The following is an 18,493-nucleotide window of genomic DNA, read 5'->3' on the forward strand; positions in this document are numbered from 1 at the left end:
GGTAATATGCTAAACGAACAGAAAAAAAATCTAGTCCAAGATGAAAGTGAAAGAAACCTATAATAACACAAATGAAATAGCGTGTAATAAGGTAGTGAGCCTCGCACAAGAAAGTGGAAGTGAAAAGAAACGCATTGCAACAAATGGTTTTCTTCTTTTCTCTCTGTGCTTACCGAAAGACGGCTTCTGTTGAACGCGCAAGTGCGATACATGTGAGCAAGGGACAAAGAAGAAGCGGAGCTAGCGATGTCCTACGAGACGGTCTTTGCGCAGCAGATCAAGAAAAAAGCAGCTGGACTTGAACTAGACAACATAAGACCAATTTCTCTTACTTCGAATGTCGTAAAATTAATAGAAAGGATTGTTCAAGGCCGTATAACAAATCTTATGCAGGATAATACACTTCTCAGTCCTTGTCAGATTGGATTTCGTCCAGGGCAGTCCACATGGTGCGCCCATGTAGATCTAGAGAGCCGCACTGAACTTTCTCACTGCAAACGAGAAAACGCAGCTTTGGTGACGCTAGATGTAGCAAAAGCATACGACTCTGCAGAATATCGTATTCTATTCAATAAACTTCCGCCTACGAATTTCTCGAAGTATATGACCGCTTGGATATATGAATTTATAAGAGATCGATATTTTATTATCAACGCGGTACTTCGACGTCTAATCACAAGCAGACAAGAGGTGTGCCACATGGTGCCGTTCTTTCCCCTATCTAATATTTTGCTGAGTACAATTACTTTCTCTCCGGAAATACACGCTTATGTTTATGCCAACGATATCGCATTCCTTACACCTGCAACTAATGTATACTCACTACACCAGTCGTCGTAGAATTACTTAGGAATGATTGGGACATGGCTGGAGTGGTTACGCATTTCGCCAAATGTTAGTAAAAGTGCTGTACTAGTCCTTCCGTAACCTGCACAGGTGCATATATATTTCTCTACAATACCGCCAGGAAATCATTCCTCAAGTTGACGCAGTCAAGTACATTGGTGTTATTTACGCTGGAAAGCTCGCCTGGCGCAGTCACATTGAACATAATAAAACAAATGCAGAACGTGCCGTAGCTATGCTCCACCGGCTGCTCACACCGTCGTTCTGAACTAAGAAAGAATACCTTATATAGAAGACCTATGTTCGGCCCATATTAGAATTCGGCTGCGTATTATTTTCCAGACGTACCGCCTACAAAATTTAACCTCTGATACTTTTAGAAAGGGAAACTGTACGCTTATGCCTCGGGCTACCTAGATTCGTTGCCAAAACCTTTATATCAGGGAGTTCATACCCACCTTTGAATGCAGATCCTGCATGCTTACGGCTCAGACATTTAAAAAAAATATATATGACTTTTTGAAAAGATGTAAGCAATAAGTATTCATCACTGAACAGTCTTAGTTTTTTAAGTATCGTGGTCGAGATTACACAGCCCTCAGATAATATTTGTGCAAGCACAGTTAGAATAATTGGATGTGTCCCTGCGTCAAAAGTCTACCATTCAAATATGATGCTTCACCAGACCTCAAAATTGAATTCGAGGACATATTTCCAAATAATGCTAAACTATTACCTAGCAGACATTTAATTATTATCTTACACGACCACCTGCACCAGCTAGCCACTGACAACGTAACAGCTACTGACACTTCTCCGTGCAATGAGAAGGCAGGAGTGGGTATCGTTTCTGAACCTATTCAATGGTCTCACCCTCTTCCCCTTCCCGACTTCATCATATTTAAGGCAGAATTATTAGCGATAGGATTAGCGTTACGAAAGCTTCCCTGAAATCACCCATTAGCTGTTATTGTGACCGACTGGCTTTCTGTATGCACAGCCCTTACTGTATCTACGAATTCAAGAATTCAGCGAACATTCTGTTCGATGGCACCTTCGTACTTCCGGCAAGTTTACTTGCTTCGGGTACTGGGACAACGTGGGCTTCATTAGAACGAAATGGCTGATTCACTCGCACGAGCATCCCTCAATGGTCCTATCATATCTGTTTTGCCGACATCAGCTTACGTCACCGCGGCTAGGTACACAAGTTTATCTACATGTTTATCTACATCTACAATTCTGCAATATCCATGCTAACATCATCTTATGAATTCCACCATCTTGGCTTCCCATGGAATAATAATTGGTGTCCTTCAAGGCAATTGGAAGTTTCTTTTACAAAACTGAGATGTCGTATACTACCTCTAAATTTTTAATTACACATGTCTGGTCTCGCTGTGTCCCCTCTACTTTCTTTTTGCAATGTACCTGAATCTATTGACCATTACTTCCTCTCGTGTCGCCGATTTTCTAGACAAAGAAAACTCTTCGAAAACTCATTTCGAATACTTGGGCAATCGCTAACCTCGCCAACGATTCTTTCTTTTGGGGAGACTTCACTGGGATCGAGCCACAGGGACGCTTTTCTAGCAGTTTACAATTTTATTCGAGAGACAAAGAGTACCTTGCTCAATTTCTAAAATTATCGATAACATCTATTATTTCATTTCTTTATGTTAAATTATCTCAAAATTCTTTACAGTATATATTTTTTTCAACTTCAACATTTTTTTTTTTCAAATCACAATACTCCCACGCTCTACTATTCAAATTCAGTTTTCTTTTCATCCTAGTAAACATACTGGAAACCGCCTGCTTCTTGGCCATTCCCCCATAGCAAGTATGCGCCATCGCTTGGAAGACAAGACCGAGCAAGAGGTGCTGGCATCCTAGCGTCAGGCGTCACTCATGAGGGGCTACAGGAGCTGCTGCTTCGGTTGCTGAAAGCTGTCTGGACAACTGACCTATGAGACCATCGATGAGCAGTCGGGGGTCTGCGTCTGTGAAGGCCTTAATTCGAACCCTTTAGTTTTCCCTTTCCCTCGTACCTTTATGCGCGTGTCGGTCCCGTCCCCAGTATGAGGTAGCGAACCGGACCCAATCCGGTTTAACCTCCCTGCAGTTCTCCCTGCCCGATGAAAGGAAATCGCGATAAATGGAAAGGCAGGGACATGCTCTCTTCAGATATGAAAGGATAACTTATTATCCGGTAGATAGGGCCTTTAGAAACGCCGGTCCTATACCTATATGCGTCGCGAATCGTCTACACAACAACCTTCACACAGAGCACGTGTCTGCTGTGAAATAAGGCCACACTGCTCAAAACAAATCATTGAGGCGAACTAAATGTATGTGTTCCCGATGCGGGATACTAGATGAAAGACACATCGGGTGGTTTGCTCACCATCCTTAAGTACTGACGAATTAAGTGTTTCACGAAGACATTCAATATGAAGAAAAAAGGTGAGGTGTAGCGTACGATTATTCTTCTATTCGCTCACTTCCAAAGCACAAGAGAGAGAGAAAGGTTTAATGGTACGAAATGCAGAGATGTCGACCTGAGGTGCACTCCTCTAGCCAGCTACTCTGCTTTGGGGGAAGGGGGAAAGAAAGAGGCGCATGATTGGTGCACGATGATGAGGAAAGATGTGAAGCATATAGTAAGCTGTTTGGACAACTTAAAGCCTCTAGCCCAGGCCAGTGCTTTTAAACAAAAAAATCACGTAAGGCCTGGATAGCCTTAAACTCAATTTAACGTCTGACCAAGGGCCTAAAAATAGAGGCATGGGCTGCCGAAGCGCGTAAGGATATTGTTCCAACTTCTTATCGCTCTTCCGCGTACGCACAAGCTCTACCGCTGAGAAAGCGTGCATGGTTCATATATATATACACATATAGTTTACGTGCGCCATCACACGCCGGCGTGCGCGACAGTGCGTTTCATGTACGCGTCGCTCGCTACCATGCACGCTGTAAAGGTGCTCGGACAAGATAAACATCTCGCGTAACCTATGTCACAGCTGTACGTGCTTCTGCAAATACGCGCGCATCCACACTTTGGGGGTCACGCTTGCCATGCTGAATGAAGCCATGCTTCATTGTGATGCTTCAATGTGTGACGGAACAAAGCGTCGTCAAAATAGGCGCTTTCTTGTTTTACCGCGCGTTGGTAGCTCCGTAGCTCTGTGGAGCAATGTCGCGCGCCACTTTTAGCTATGTTTTAATAGGGCGCACCCACCAGCGCCTGCGGCTTCCGGAGCTTCATAAACATTCTTTTTTTCTTCCGCTTACACAGTTCGTTTAGAAGGAAAAGCTGCACGCTATCCAGGTCGGGAGAAGGTCGCCGCTTCAACATGAGGCACGTGCCCACTTGATCGCCACCGTCGTCAACCTCTTCATCGCTGCAAATTGTGCCAGCTGCCTATACATGCACACTCATGAGTAGCTTGTTCTTCTGCAAATACTCATCCAGGAAACAAAGTTGTGGCTTCCACAGTGGCAACGAAAATAGAGTGAACTAAACGGAACCACCCCACCGACGCCGCACAAGTCGCACGCTCATACCTGCGGTGTTGTGCAGCGTTTCACTCGTCGCATCTGCAAGCTGTCGTAAAGACTCAACGCTTTTAAACGTTAAAAAATTGTGTACTTATTCTGTTATCGAATAATAATAGGAAAATTCGAATCTTTGATTTGACTAGTTTTCATGATGTTTTTATTTAACGATGCAGGCATAGACACTTCGTGAGCAGGGGGCAACCTCGCGCATCGCCGCTACGGAACTCGCGCTGCCGCAAACGCATGCTATAAAGCTATAAGCGAAAATCGCTCTACGACGTGCGCGGTAGGGCCATTTTTTTCGCCCCAATCGCGCCATGTGAAACGGCCTATAAGAGCAAGCCAAGCCGACGCGGCCTATTCAAATACATGTAAACCACGAAAACATTTTTCTGAGATAACCCCACGTCCGATATTAATTAAGATTGTTGCATTTGAGGGTGAAAGTTAAATCCTAGTGACTGTTGGAAGCGGAATTTCGATTTAGGGCGTGAACTTTGTTAAAAAGATTTCGAAAATTTGAAAGTAAAAAAAAAATTGAAGCACGAAGTTTTCAAATTAATAGTTCTCCATCAAGAAGAGATATCGCGGTTCTGAAAACGGCACCCATTTATCATTGAAAGCGAACTAGTTCGATACGTCATTTTATATCTTACGTGAATTTGTTACGTTGTGTACAAGGGTTCTGCAAAAGCTGTATTTTCAGATTACTAAATTTTTTGCGATTAACGTGTAACATATCAATTCTGTCCGCTTTAGATGTACTATTAGGCACAATTCACGGAATGGTGATGTCATTTTTAATTGCCGAGTTACCCAAAGTTGTAAACTTGATAGTTTCGTTTTCCTAAAGTTGTCAATTTTTGCCAATTTTTAATTAAAATTGACGACCTAAACAAAAAATCCGAAACCAACAGACACTAGATTTTTCAAGTTTTTCTTTTAAATGTAACAAACCTTGTCAAGTTTGATGGAGTGGTTAAGAGGAAGCTTTAGCTCGGGTGCTCCTATCTAAATACATGTAAAAGGAGAATTCATTTTTCTAGGCAACCACTCTACCAAACTTGAGGTTTGTTTCATTTAAAAGAAAAACTTAAAATCTAGTGACTGTGTGTTTCGGATTTTTTATTTAGGTCGTCAATTTTTTTATAAAAATTCGCAAACTGAAAATTATAGGAAAACGAAACTGTCAAGCTTACAACTCTAACTCAGCAATGAAAAAATGATATAACAATTCTGTGAATTGCATCTGATAGTACATCTAAAGCGGACAAAATTGATATGCTCCACATAAATCCTAAAAAATTCCGTAATGTGGAAATATAGCTTTTGCAGAAACGTTATACACAACGCAACAAAGTCACGTAAGATATAAATTGATATATATCAAATTTGTCCGCTTTGAATGGTCTAATGGATTCCTTTTACAGAAGCGCGATATCTTTCTTGATGCGAGCTATTATTTTGCAAACTTCGTGCTTCTATTTCTCTTTCGAACTTTTTAAAATTCTTTTTACAAAATTCAGGCCCTAAATTGAAAATTCCGCTTCCATCAGTCGCTGTAATTTACCTTTATCTCGCGAATGCAACAAATTTCATTCAAATCAGTTCAGGGGTTACCTCATAAAAGCATTTTTGCGTTTTACATGTATTTGAATAGGCCGGATCGGAGTTGGGCGCGAGCTAAAGCTTCTTCTTAATAAACGAGGACCTTGAGCGGTTGGTGGAAACGTTTAACCAGCACTGGCTGAATGGCGCGCTGCCCCAGATATGGCGCCACGCGGACATATCTCCCAACCCAAAGCCGCCGAAACCCATCTCTATCAACAATCTCAGACCCGTGTCACTCACAAACTGTACAGGCAAGCACATGGAGCACGTGGTCCTGCGGCGCCTGCAGCCGTTCCTCGCGGGCAAGTGCTTTTTCTCGCATACGCAGTTCGCCTTTCGTTCGCACCTGTCGACACAGGACGTGCTACTACAAATAAAGGGGTAGGTCATGAGTCTACCGCAAGGGGGCCCGAACCCGCGCTTTGTTCGCGCTCGACCTTAAGTCGGCCTTCGATAATGTCGAGCACGACCTCATCGTCAACAACCTCGCCGAATCGCGCTGCGGCATCCGGGTATACAACTATACGTCCGAACCTTCCTCCGCGACCGCACAGCAACGATCGGAATCGGTCCTCACCGCTGGGGTATCATCCACCTTACGGGAGTGGCACCTCCAAGGATCGGTGATCTCACCAGCCCTTTTTAAAGGGGCACTAAAGGTTACTATTAAGTCAACGTGGACTGTTGAAATACCATCCCAGAAACCTCGAAACGCTTGTTTCATGCGAAGAAGAGACTTATTTTAAGAGAAAATGCGTTCTGAAGCGCCCGCGTACCTCTAGCGCAGTTCAAATCGTCCGCCCTCCGATCGAGGAGTGGTGACGTCATGGTCTCATAGTGACGTTGCGTCCTCGGTGAGAGTCCTGTGTCGTTCTCCCCTTCGTGATCGTCTTAGTTGGCGTTGTTCCTTCTTAATTCAAGGTGAGTAAAACGGCGCCCGCAGACTGCGCTACGGCTTTTCTGTGCAAAACGCAAACGTGCGGCCAGAAACAGAGCCAAGGCAGAGCCGACAGCAGCGCGAAAGCGGAACTATGGTGGCTAGCGGAAGGGAAAGCGCGCGACGATAAGCTGCTTCTTTATGTTATGACGTCAACTTCGACGCTCGTTGCAATGGATGGCTCACGATGCTGGGCTCGACTTCAGCGATTTAAACACTGATGAACGTGATCTGATGCTGATGGTTCGCGCTGCCGGCATCGTTGCGTACTACTACGACGGCAACTGTATGCCATGGCTGTACATATTCGCACATTTGTAGCTTTTCCTTCATTAAAACTAAATGCCGCACTCACTGTCCCGTCTTTCACCTGCAGTTCTTGCGCTTCGGAGAATGCAGGCAAGACCGACGGAACAGCGCTACGGGAATGCATTGCTTTGAAAGGCAGTCCACACGACTTCAGTAAGTCGGCGTTGAACTCGTAATCCTCTAGACGAAAGTGCAGCGAGCACGCTATGAGATTTTTCGGCTCTTTGCCAACGCGCTGTGGCAAAGGTACGGCACTTAACCACTTCGAACGGAGAGGTTCACTCGTTAGCACACAGGGATAAGTAACGTTGGATTCGCCGCTGCAACCGCCCTTGTCCCAGTTCCGCGGACCGTTCGCGCATCCCACGACATCACATGGACGTGGCATTCTCGCTGCTTGTTCCAAATGCAAGTTTCGCAAGCCAGCAGAACCAGCGCAGCACGACGCGATAACGAAACAACTGAAACTCCTAAGCGCGCGCGGCGCTGAGTCGAGCGCGCAGAGTCGAGCTAAAACGAAACCTTTCGACCACCCATACTACTGAAGGGTAAAGTCAAAATGTCGACTTTTTCTTAGAATCGAACAGAAGTAGACAAGTAGCATTTTCTTCCGTCTTATAACCTAATGAAATGATCTTTTTAATAAGAGTAGATGAGAAGTGACTTAAATTATGATGAGGAGTGCCTTCGTAGTCGAGCTAGTACCGAAATGTCGCTGGGGGGTCTTAAATCGTGTCATGCATTTACCTCAATTTATAGGTTACTAAAGCTCTGTTCGCGATTATATTGACACCTTAGGCGTTCTAGAGCTTTGCTTTATCACTTTAACTTGACTTCATAGTAACCTTTAGTGACCCTTTAACATCACTACGGCAAGAATACTGGAACAACTTAACCAATTCGAGCATCTTCACCATGCGCTCTTTGCCGATCGACGATATAACGCTGTGGAGGGTTCGGGGGCTCGGACGGAGGCGTTCAAGGTCATGGCCCCCGACAGAGCAACCGAGGTCGCGCGCCCCACAAGTCCGACCATCGCCCTCTTCCGTCCCCGCAGCCAGTCTCCGCCGGGCCCCATCACAGTCCTCGTCGACAGGACATCCGTGCCACGGGTGGCGCGGATGTCTCTATACTTTCGCGCCACACGGAGTAGATCATCTCCATGCTCCGCCGCGTTAGCAATCGACGGTAAGGAAAGGGACATGCTCCAAATAGTATAGACGTATGCATTCTTAGCCGCTACATTTACTATCTGCCCTTTCACCGACTAACGCGGGCACAACGTAACCGCGTGGACACGCTCATTCGCAAAGCCACCAAAGTTGCACTCGGGGTTCCACACTATAGCGCCAATCAGCGTCTTTTGTCGCTCGGGGTACACTAACCTCGACGCTCGAGGCCCAGTGGTTTACGCAGCCAGCGGTAACGTCTCCTCACTCCTACGGGTGAAAGCTCCTCGCCACCCGCTTTCCCCCGCATGCCCGGACACGCAAGGGACCGCCGTGCCGGTTAGGATCACTAGGACGCTTCGGGTACATCCCATATACCGCGTAACATGCATCCCGAGCACAATGCCGGTCGACGGCGGGCACGGGTGCGATACCGCGCTCGCACTCTTGGCGAACTTGAGAACAGAATCCTCTACACGGATGCGGCTTGCACGGCACAAGTGCACACAGCAATGCTGGTCGACGGCCCCAACGAGGTCGTCAGCACTGCCTCTATACCCTCTCCCCCTTCATCGACCGACTCGGGCGAGATCCTGGAGGTTTTCCTCGACGTCGAACGCATCTCGAGCCTCCCGTGGGAAATGTAATCACCGATTCGTAAGCGGCATGCAGGACTTTCTTGGCAGGTCGCGGTATTCAAAAAACCGTGCACTACATTATTTCACGTGCGTCCGAATTAACAGCACAGCTCGCCCACAACATTCGCCTGCTCTGGACGTCTGGCCATGAATGCCTCATTGCCGGGTAATGAACACGCTCATGCGGCCTCTCGAGAACTCACCCTTCAAGCGGCGCTCCGCGCAGGGCTGTTGCAACTGGCCTGTCTTGCGAACAATTTGTGTTACGCCGCCGCGGCAACGGCGAAAGCCTGGACGCTTTCAATGTGCCGAGCCGCCCGCAACTGCGCGCATTGTGGTCTATCCTTCACCCCCCCCCCCTTTGCGCGCATGTCGCCCTCACGTGTGCCCACGCTCCGCTGTACTGTCTTCGTTTTCTGAGAGCGGTAGGGTTAGCGTGTGCATTACATTCTTCTCCTCCTCCGCAAGGAAAACGCCGGCGGTGTCTGTGCTAGGTGGTATTGGTCTGTGTGTGCGTGTGTGTGCGTCAGTGCCTTACCCTGTGCTGAGCCAGTGGCGGTCAGAGAAACCGTTGGGTTGTCTTCACGAACCGAGCGGTTCTTCCTTCTCCTGGGCGAGAGCGTTCCGGACTCTGAAAATGAAGCCCCCGCCAACGGACATCAGCTTCAGCATTCAGCAAGCTTGACTGTGTGTCGCACTCCATACGGAGCTTCTAGAGCTGACCGCTTCGTGACGATGTATTAAACATTCTTTTTTACTCTTTACATGAATCGCCTTTCGTCTCAGCCTGGGCCTCTTCCATGCTGGTCGAGCTCCGGAACGCCAGGCTCACGCTACCCCCGCGGTCCTGGGTGAACTGTGCTTCACACGGCCAACACAGAGCGCATTCCCCCCTCCTCACATATCGCGAGGTTACACAGCACTACACACGCCAGAGTCGGCTGTATCTACCTCCACCGGCAGGTTTTACTCGGGAGAAGGCAGTCGCACTTCGCCAATTGCAGACTTACAATCCCAATCCAATCCCAATTTCCCAATCTACACTTCCTGCACGCTTCATACCCCATGAGCTAACCCGACGCTTGTGAATGATGTGGTGTTCCCCCACGACCTTGCACATTACTGTACAATTCACCGCTGTTTCCCGTCCCTTGCCCGCATCCTTCTTGCATCCCGCACCACAGGGCAGTGAGAAGGAGCCCTTCGCGACGGCACCGAGGTCCGCCGGGCGCTGAACGGGCTATCGCCGACGACGTCACAGAGCCCCGGACTAGGCGACCCTTACAAATTTCCCCTTAACTGTCAATAAAAAATTTTATCATCCTCAAAATATAAACTTCATGTATAATCTAGTGTTCAGAAAACCGTAAATCTGGCAAACAACGTTTTCGAGCGCTTCAACTCGCATTAACAGCTTCGCGGTAAAATGCACAGGGAATCTGTAGGCACTGCCACGGTGAAAGTTTTTTTTTTTTTTCCTTAGCCTTGCGTATAGTTATACAGTCAAGCTGGCAGAGTTCTGACTGGTGCGGCAGGAGTCTGTTGCCAGACTGCATGTCAAATTTGACGGAGAAAAACACCGTCAAATGTAGCGAATGAAACAACGCCGTTTCCGAAGCACAAAGAGCCACCAGATCAGGAGTACAACACGCGCGCACCCTCCCAGACCCCGAGAGGACCGTAATGTTGCTGCATAACCCGCACGCTTCCGAATCGCTTGCTAGTTGCGGGCCCGGTTCGACGGTACGAAGCGCTTTCTTTCACTGGGCACGCTGCGCCTGGTCCGCACGGGATGAGGCTTTCGCTGGATCTGAAAGAGACGCGTTGCACAGCATTCGGGGTGCTTTCCATCGCTGCGCGCGATCGCTGCAACGGTAGGAAACGGTTGCATTGCCTTGCTTTGCATGGTGACAGACAAGATGCAGCAGCATATGTAGGAGCAGGTAAGAATAACTTGCAGGTAGCATTAGATCCGCGCCGGTGCGCGACGCATTTGCGGCAGAAACCGCGGCGTAGCGAGAAAAAAAGCCCCGGAGGTTTTGCGTCACGTTTCAGAAAAAATCGCTACGCAGAGAAAGGCACAGCAAACGCTTAGCCCCGTTGCAGCGATCGCGCATAGCGATAGAAAGCGCCCCGAGTGTTATGCAACGAGTCTCTGTTTCAGAAAAGTCTGTATTGCAAGCAGCATAAGGCCCAGAAGATTGCCTACGCAAAGCAAGCCAATGCAACCGTCTTCTACCGTTGCAACGATCGCGCATGGCTGTAGGAAGCGCGCCCAGTATTATGCAACGCGTCTCAGTTTCAGAAAAGTCAGTATTGTAAGCAGCATAAGGCCCAGAAGATTGCCTATGCAAAGCAAGGCAATGCAACCGTCTTCTACCGTTGCAGCGATCGCGCATAGCTATAGAACGCGCCCCGAGTGTTATGCAACACATCTCACTTTCAGATCCAGCGAAAGCCTCATCCCGTGCGGACCAGGCATAGCGTGCGCAACGAAAGAAAGCGCCTTGTACCGTCAGAGAACCGGGCCCGCAACCAGCAAGCGATTCGAAAGTGCACGGGTTATGCAGCAACTTTACGGTACTATCGGGAGCTGGGAGGGTGCGCGCGTTATACTCCGGATCTGGTAACTCTGTTGCGCTTCGGAAACGGCGTCGTTGCATTCGCTACATTTGACGGTGTTCTTCGCCGTCAAATTTGGCAGGCAGTCTGGCAACATGGACCCCTACCACGCCAGTCAGAACTCTGCTACAGTGCCTAGACACTAACTCTGCCGCGAAGCTTACAACCGCCATCATCTGGCAGCAAGACGCGCCAGGCAGCTTTCGCCAAGTTTGCCCACTACCGGGTTTGCTTCACATACCACCGCTGGCAGCACCAAACACTCCGTGCTTCGCAGCAAGGTCGCGAGGCAAACGACGCAGCATTTCAGCATTTGTTAGCTGCGAACGACATTAAACCACCAATGTTTTCCAAATACTCATGCGTTAAGTTTGGTCGATGATGTGCCTACGGGCTATGCAAAAGAAAACGTATGGGCCCCGGACACACACGCTTTCCATGGTGACGGCAGCGCCTAGCGAGAGAGGAATCGTATCTCGCAGGAAACGTTACACGTTCACGATGCTCATTAAGCAGGGCTAGTATCGAGGCAAGCGCTTCTACGTGCAGCATGTTATACGCATAACAGCACTTTACATGCCACATGCGTTCGACGATGCCGTGGATCGCTGCCGTGATAAGCAAGCTCGTTTATCAGCTTCAAGCAAGCCATAAACAGGCGCCAGTCTGCTGCGTTTCATAATGTCGTCTCATTCCTGACCTTGCCCAAGCGGCTCGGCATACGCAGACCTTGTATAGGAAGCTGAAATAGCCGCAAAACCATCGGGCCAGTGCGCGGTGCCTATAGTATAGTGCCTAGAATATATTGGCCAATATATTTTAGGCACTATACCTATAGATAGCAGGCAACGCCATGACAGCCAATGGCTCATCCAGACACGGTACGACATGGGCGATAAAAAACAGACCCGTGCGCCGTTTTGTTCATTTGGAATTCGTGTGCGCTCAAAAACCTATATCTACATGCACTTGGTACCCACCTTGAATATAAGGAAGCGGATAACTCCTTTAGTGCGGCTTCGATTTTCGTACCTCCTTCCAGCGCTGCACAGGCCGGCGGTATCAAGGGCGGAAAACAACACACAAGAGCACGAGCTCGTGAACTGAGGTGCAGACGGCGCGATGCAAAAAAAGATGACTCAGGTACCGGACTCGTCCACATCAGTCACCACACAATCGTCACAATGCCTAAAAACGCGCTCAAGATACAGACATTGGAACAAAGAACCAGCTACGACCGCAGGACTACTATTGAGAATACGCAACTGGCACAACGCTTGCGGTGGAAATCCTTTTCTAATTGGTCGGACAGGTGTCACGTGAACGGTTCATACTCGCCAATGAAGATGCCAAGACAAAGAGAAAATGTACCCTTCCCTGTCGATCTAGAAGAAAGAGCAAAAAGCGCTATTCTTTGCTCTTTCCGCTCTTTGCCCTCTCAGCACTTTGCCGCCTGCTACTCTCAGAGCTCCTTCATTCGTTCTCTTTCCCGTGAGCGCGCGTACGTATGTGTGTTTGGCGGGTGGTTCGGTGGATGGAGCAGGGGCACCACGGTGACGCTCTGGGGCTTTGGGCTTCGGCGCGAACAGGCCAAACAACATGCGCTTCGGTCCGGCCGTGATCTGGCGTTCGCGCACGTGCAATTCTGTGAAGCGTTCGTTTATAAAATTTTTTTGTTTATATTTTCCGCAGCGGCATGCAACGAGGTAAAGGACGTATACGCGGTGACTAGCATTTGTTGCCATGTTATGATGCACCTGAAGTGCGCAGGCATTGTAGGGAGCAGCGGCACACAAGGTGCTGCTGCACGGTCGCATTCTCGATTTATGACTCTCGGGGTACTTTCGCGAGAGGTGGCGTCTGGCGCGATGGCTCAATGAAGATGGTGCGTCCTGTGCACCCAGCCCTTTTCTTGTCCACCGCGTTGCCTCTGCCGTGGCTTGATTCCGCGTCCGGCGGCAGCGTTCCCGTAGGGGTGAAGTGGGAAACAAATTACCCAGTTTCGCCATACGGGCGAAACATTGACAAGCGATAGCAAGGTTTAGCGTTGCACTTGGATTCCTCGGACGGTGTTCATCATCATAAAAACTTTATTGTAAAACTGAGGAGTTTGGGGCACGCGACCCCACTGCACTCAAGCGTTTATGTTGCTTCGCTCCATAACGCTGGCAGCCCGATCAGCAGCCATGGTCTGCACGGCCGGGTCTCCAGCGCAGCAGGGTCTCCCAGTCCTCCCAGGTCTTCAGGTGCTCGAGGCCCCGCGAGGGAGGATCCGCCGGGCAATTAAAAAGGAGGTGGAGAGCAGAAGCGCGAGGTTCGGGACAGAGATTACAGGTGATGTGAGGAAAAGTGGGTGATAGTGGGATAGAGTCAGAGGAGATGGGAGAGAGTGTGTTTGTAATCGGCGCCAAAGGGTTGCTTGTCAATTGCTATGGGAGTTGTACGGTGCGGGGGTACAGCTGACGCGCCTCCTTGGAGGCATTCGTCAGCTCGTTGAAAGTGTGCGCGCGCTCCTTCGTGAATCCCGGATCGGAGGCCGCAAGAGCCCGGTTTAAAGAACCTCGGGCTAAGAGGTTGGCGGCCTCGTTTCCAGGATTCCCGCAGTGCGCGGGCACCCAAATCAGCTCCACATGACGGGGCAGGGGTGCAACGGTCGAGTCCAGTATGCAAAAAGCAGGGACGTGGACTCGGCCTCGTGCGAAATTTAGTATTGCAGTTTTGGAGTTTGATAAAACATACCGTGCTTCTGTGTTGATGATAGCTAGGGAAATGACGGCTTCCTCTGCAGCTTCGGGAGAGGTGTCTGGGGAGCGTGTGCGTTCCGATCGGAGAGAGAGTGTGATCCACCACGGCAGCGACCGCTTCATCAGCCTTGCAGGCTGCGTCTACCCATACGGCGTCCCGTTCCGAGCCGTAATAACGGTGCAGTGCTGTAGCTCGAGCTCTGCGGCGCTTATCGTGGTGGTCGGGGTGCATGTTACGGGAGAGTGGCTTAATGAGCAGTTCGCGGTGTAAGGGTTTCGATATGGGGCGTAATGTCGGATCGTTGGCTGGTGTCAGGATTCCAAGGGAATGCAGGATGTACCGGCCAGAGTTGGTTTGTGTGAGACGAAGGCATTGTGCTTGGCGGTGCGCGTCTACAAGTTCCCCGATTGTGTTGTGGAGGCCTAATTCTAAGATTCGGTCGGTAGGTGTATTTATGGGAAGGTGGAGGGCGACTTTGTATGCTCGGCGAATAAGAGTGTCCATGGCGTCAGTTTCACGGTGAGAGAGCTTGAGATAGGGGGTGGAGTAGAGTACACGGCTGAGTACAAAGGCGTGAACAAGTCGGCATAGATCACGCTCCCTCATGCCTCTGTGGTGGCCCGAGACACGGCGGATGAGGTGGGAGATCGCCCCTACTACCTGCTTGAGTCTCAGGAGTGTATATAGTCGTGTGCTTCCCATCACTCTGGATATGCATACCAAGTATCCTGAAGGTTTCGGCCTGTGGTAACGGTCTACCGTCCAGCTCAATGACGATGGAGGAGCAGGGCGAGTTGCGGTTCTTGGGACGAATGCACAGCAGCTCGGATAAGGAACAAGAAAGTCCTACGCTAACTGCATAGTTTTGGGTCAGATTGGTGGCTGCTTGGATGGTGTCCTGTATGGCGCCATCACTACCATGGGTAGTCCATAGCATAATGTCGTCAGCGTAGAGAGTACCGTATTTACTCGATTCTAAGCACCCCTTTTTTTCACGATCGCGATGCCCAAAGTGAGGGGGGGTGCGTAGATTCGAAAAATCTAGAATGACCCCCCCCCCCCGCCCCAACTCCCTCTTTTCGCTGCGACATCACGACGACACGGGTGCGAGAAATAACATTTTATTTTGCAAACATTTAAAAAAAAATCGGTGCACACAGTGAACCCACCGCTTGTGTCGGATGCTCAGTTACTATCACTGCCACTCGAGTTCGTCGCACCGCTTGAACCGCCGCTCTCGGTATCCCACAGCAGGTCGTCTTCCGTTCCGTCAAAGTGGTTTGTGATCGAGCAGTTCTTAAATGATTTGACCACAACGTCCACTTGGACCCGCTTCCAAGCGTCCGAAATCCCCTTTGCGATGGTTGATGGGGACGCTTTCTGTAGCTTTTGCCATACATCCGTATACAGTCAGGCTGTACGGCGTACTCGCGCCGCGAGTACGCCGTAATGTCCGCCTCTTCGAGTAGACCATCTCATGAACTAGAATTGTTCTAGCTGCCACGGGCAACCTTTAAAGATTGTGAAAGTGTCTACTGAAACACATGGTATATGACTGTTCCACTAGGAAACTTGCCCGCGTGTAATGATTTGGAGCACTTCTTGTTGGGAATTAAGAAAAAGAAGTAATTCCTCAACGCACATGTTGCTTCATACCATTTACGATGGCATCCTCCCTCCCTCCCTCCCTCCCTCCCTCCCTCCCTCCCTCCCTCCCTCCCTCCCTCAGCGGCCGCTAGATATATTTGTTGAATTCACAGTTCTTCCAGGGCAACGGGATAAATTCTTTGTTCGCAAAACACTTTCATAAAGCTCCAGATCACTTGCATGCGTAATTTGCTGCAAATGTCATAATTAGTGACCCGTCTTTGACGTTTACCTACATATTGCCCATAACGCGCCATTTATTTTTGGCCAAATACAATCAAAATTTCTTGTTTAGTTCACCGAGGACATCGCTGAAACCAAGTTGGAACATGTTATGACGCCTGAAAGTAGGAAAAGAAAGACGACGGCTGATTAATTATTAGCAACACTTCTAACTGGACTAGGAACGTAAAATGTTTGTCGCGCATCGCAATTACCATTACCCCCCTCCCATTTCCACAAAATATAAACCTGTTGTAAACTGTATTCAGCCATGTTGGGACACTGAAAAGCCTAGCTGATGCTGTAATGCAGTGATTTGGGCTTGTTGGCAAGTCATCCTGAGGCTTATAGCGCGTGAAAAGACAAGGATGAAAGGAAGACGTTACACACACAGGCACTAACTTGCAACAATATTTATTTCGAGCAAAGGACGCATACATATATACAACTTTTTCGCATACATCATCATACATGCGTTGTTTGAAAAAAAATAAACCTTACACGTACGCCATTGCGCAGGTAAGCTAACTCTTTGCGGGAAAGGGCAATTGATAGTTTTCACACACACTTATCCTCAAGCCTGTCAATCATTTCTGCTTCGATAATTTCGCAAGTTAATCTTCCGTGGGCTCTTCCCACAATGGAGCAGTCTCTGTATGCTGGAACACACGTCGAGTGGTCACCATTATCCACGCCGGCAACAGTGTAGCTGCAATGCCTGCAGTGGGCGTCAAGCAACCCGCCCCGCTTTTCTACTACATTATACCGGTCGGTGTTCCTTTAAACGCTCGTTGAGGCACCTTCCGCTTTGCCCCACTTAATTTTCCCCACACTTTAAAGGAAGGTTGTAAATAACTGCTCCCACACATTCAACAAACGGTTCACCCGCCGTGGTTTCTCAGTGGCTATGGTGTTGGCCTGCTGAGCACGAGGTCGCATGATCGAATCCCGACCGCGGCGGCCGCATTTCGATGGAGGCGAAAACGTCCGTGTACTTAGATTTAGGTCCACGTTAAAGAACCCCAGGTGGTCGAAATTTCCGGAGTCCTCCACTACGGCGTGCCTCATAATAAGAAAGTGGTTTTGGCACGTTAAACCCCATAATTTAATTTTTTTTAACAAACGGTTCCTGGTTTCTTTTTGAACATGCGCTTGTCAGACATGCCAGGTCTGGTTAGCCTGCACAGATATTGCAATTTTGTAGAAGCTGAAAACACAACTTTAACATTCGCACGTTGACCTAATTTCTTTAAACGGTGTGATAGGCCGTGGATATACGGGGTGACAGCAAAGCTCCTCTTATCTACACAAGGCAGGCTGGCGGAATTATTTGATACTTTCGACTTGCGCAGACCCTCAGCAACCCTAATAAGTACATGTGTAGGGTAACCTGCTAATCGAAGATGGAGTATCTGATCGATGAGGCTTCCGGTCATCAATTCCGGACATGACTTACATAATGCGTTTGACAGGCATGTCTTTGCGATTGCTCTCTTAACCAACTTAGAGTGCGCCGACTGATATGGGAGCAGTGGCTTGTTCGCGTGAGGCTCGTACTTCCAGCGTACATGGTTGTTGCAAAATAAAAACTTAATGTCAAGAAATCGAATACTTCTGTCAATCGGCAGTTCATGCGTTACTTTTAGAGGAGATTAGAGAGCAAAAAAGAAAGTGCATTAGCGGGTAAAAAATCAAGACAGAGCTGCAGAGAACTAGAACTAAAAAGCCATCGACGTATCTAAATACTTTGAGAATCTTAAAATCCAGAAGCTGACCACTCATGTACTTGTCTAGTTCTGCTAAGAATATATCTCTAAGAGTGGGAGCTATACACGATCTGATGTAAATTCCCTTCTTCTATATATAAGGCTGTCCTTCCCACGCAATGAAAGTAGACCGAAGATAAAAACTAAGAAGTTTTAGGAAACCGTCATTTGACATATATTGATAGGCTTGGAGATAACTGTGTGTCAAAACCATCAATTACCCTTAACCGCAAAGAGTTAGCTTACCTGCGCAATGGTGTGTAAGGGATTTTTTTTTTTTTTTGCAAACAGCGCATGTACGAGGATGTGTGCGAAAAAGTTGTATATATGTATGAGTCGTTTAGTCGAAATAAAGATTGTTGCAAGTTAGCGCCTGTGTGTGTCACGTCTTCCTTTCGTCCTTGTCTTTTCACGCACTAT

The 18,493-nt window shown here is 48.4% G+C and overlaps 1 protein-coding gene across 4 annotated transcripts in view; it reads right to left on the reverse strand.

Annotated features, from left to right (window-relative positions):
- LOC135911390 (uncharacterized) overlaps nucleotides 1–12,970 on the reverse strand; it is a 149,268-nt gene extending 136,298 nt beyond the window's left edge. For 2 of the 4 annotated variants that reach the window (XM_065443648.2, XM_065443646.2), the window contains exon 1: nucleotides 12,674–12,970. The gene's annotated coding sequence lies outside the window, so the exon portion shown is untranslated. Of the gene's footprint in view, nucleotides 1–9,609; nucleotides 9,703–12,673 lie in introns of all 4 variants that reach the window. The other 2 variants (XM_065443643.2, XM_065443642.2) reach the window with 2 other exon arrangements.
- Nucleotides 12,971–18,493: the final 5,523 nt, after the last annotated feature.

Source organism: Dermacentor albipictus, unplaced genomic scaffold (assembly GCF_038994185.2).
Source record: "Dermacentor albipictus isolate Rhodes 1998 colony unplaced genomic scaffold, USDA_Dalb.pri_finalv2 scaffold_11, whole genome shotgun sequence".
Lineage (NCBI taxonomy): Eukaryota > Metazoa > Arthropoda > Arachnida > Ixodida > Ixodidae > Dermacentor > Dermacentor albipictus.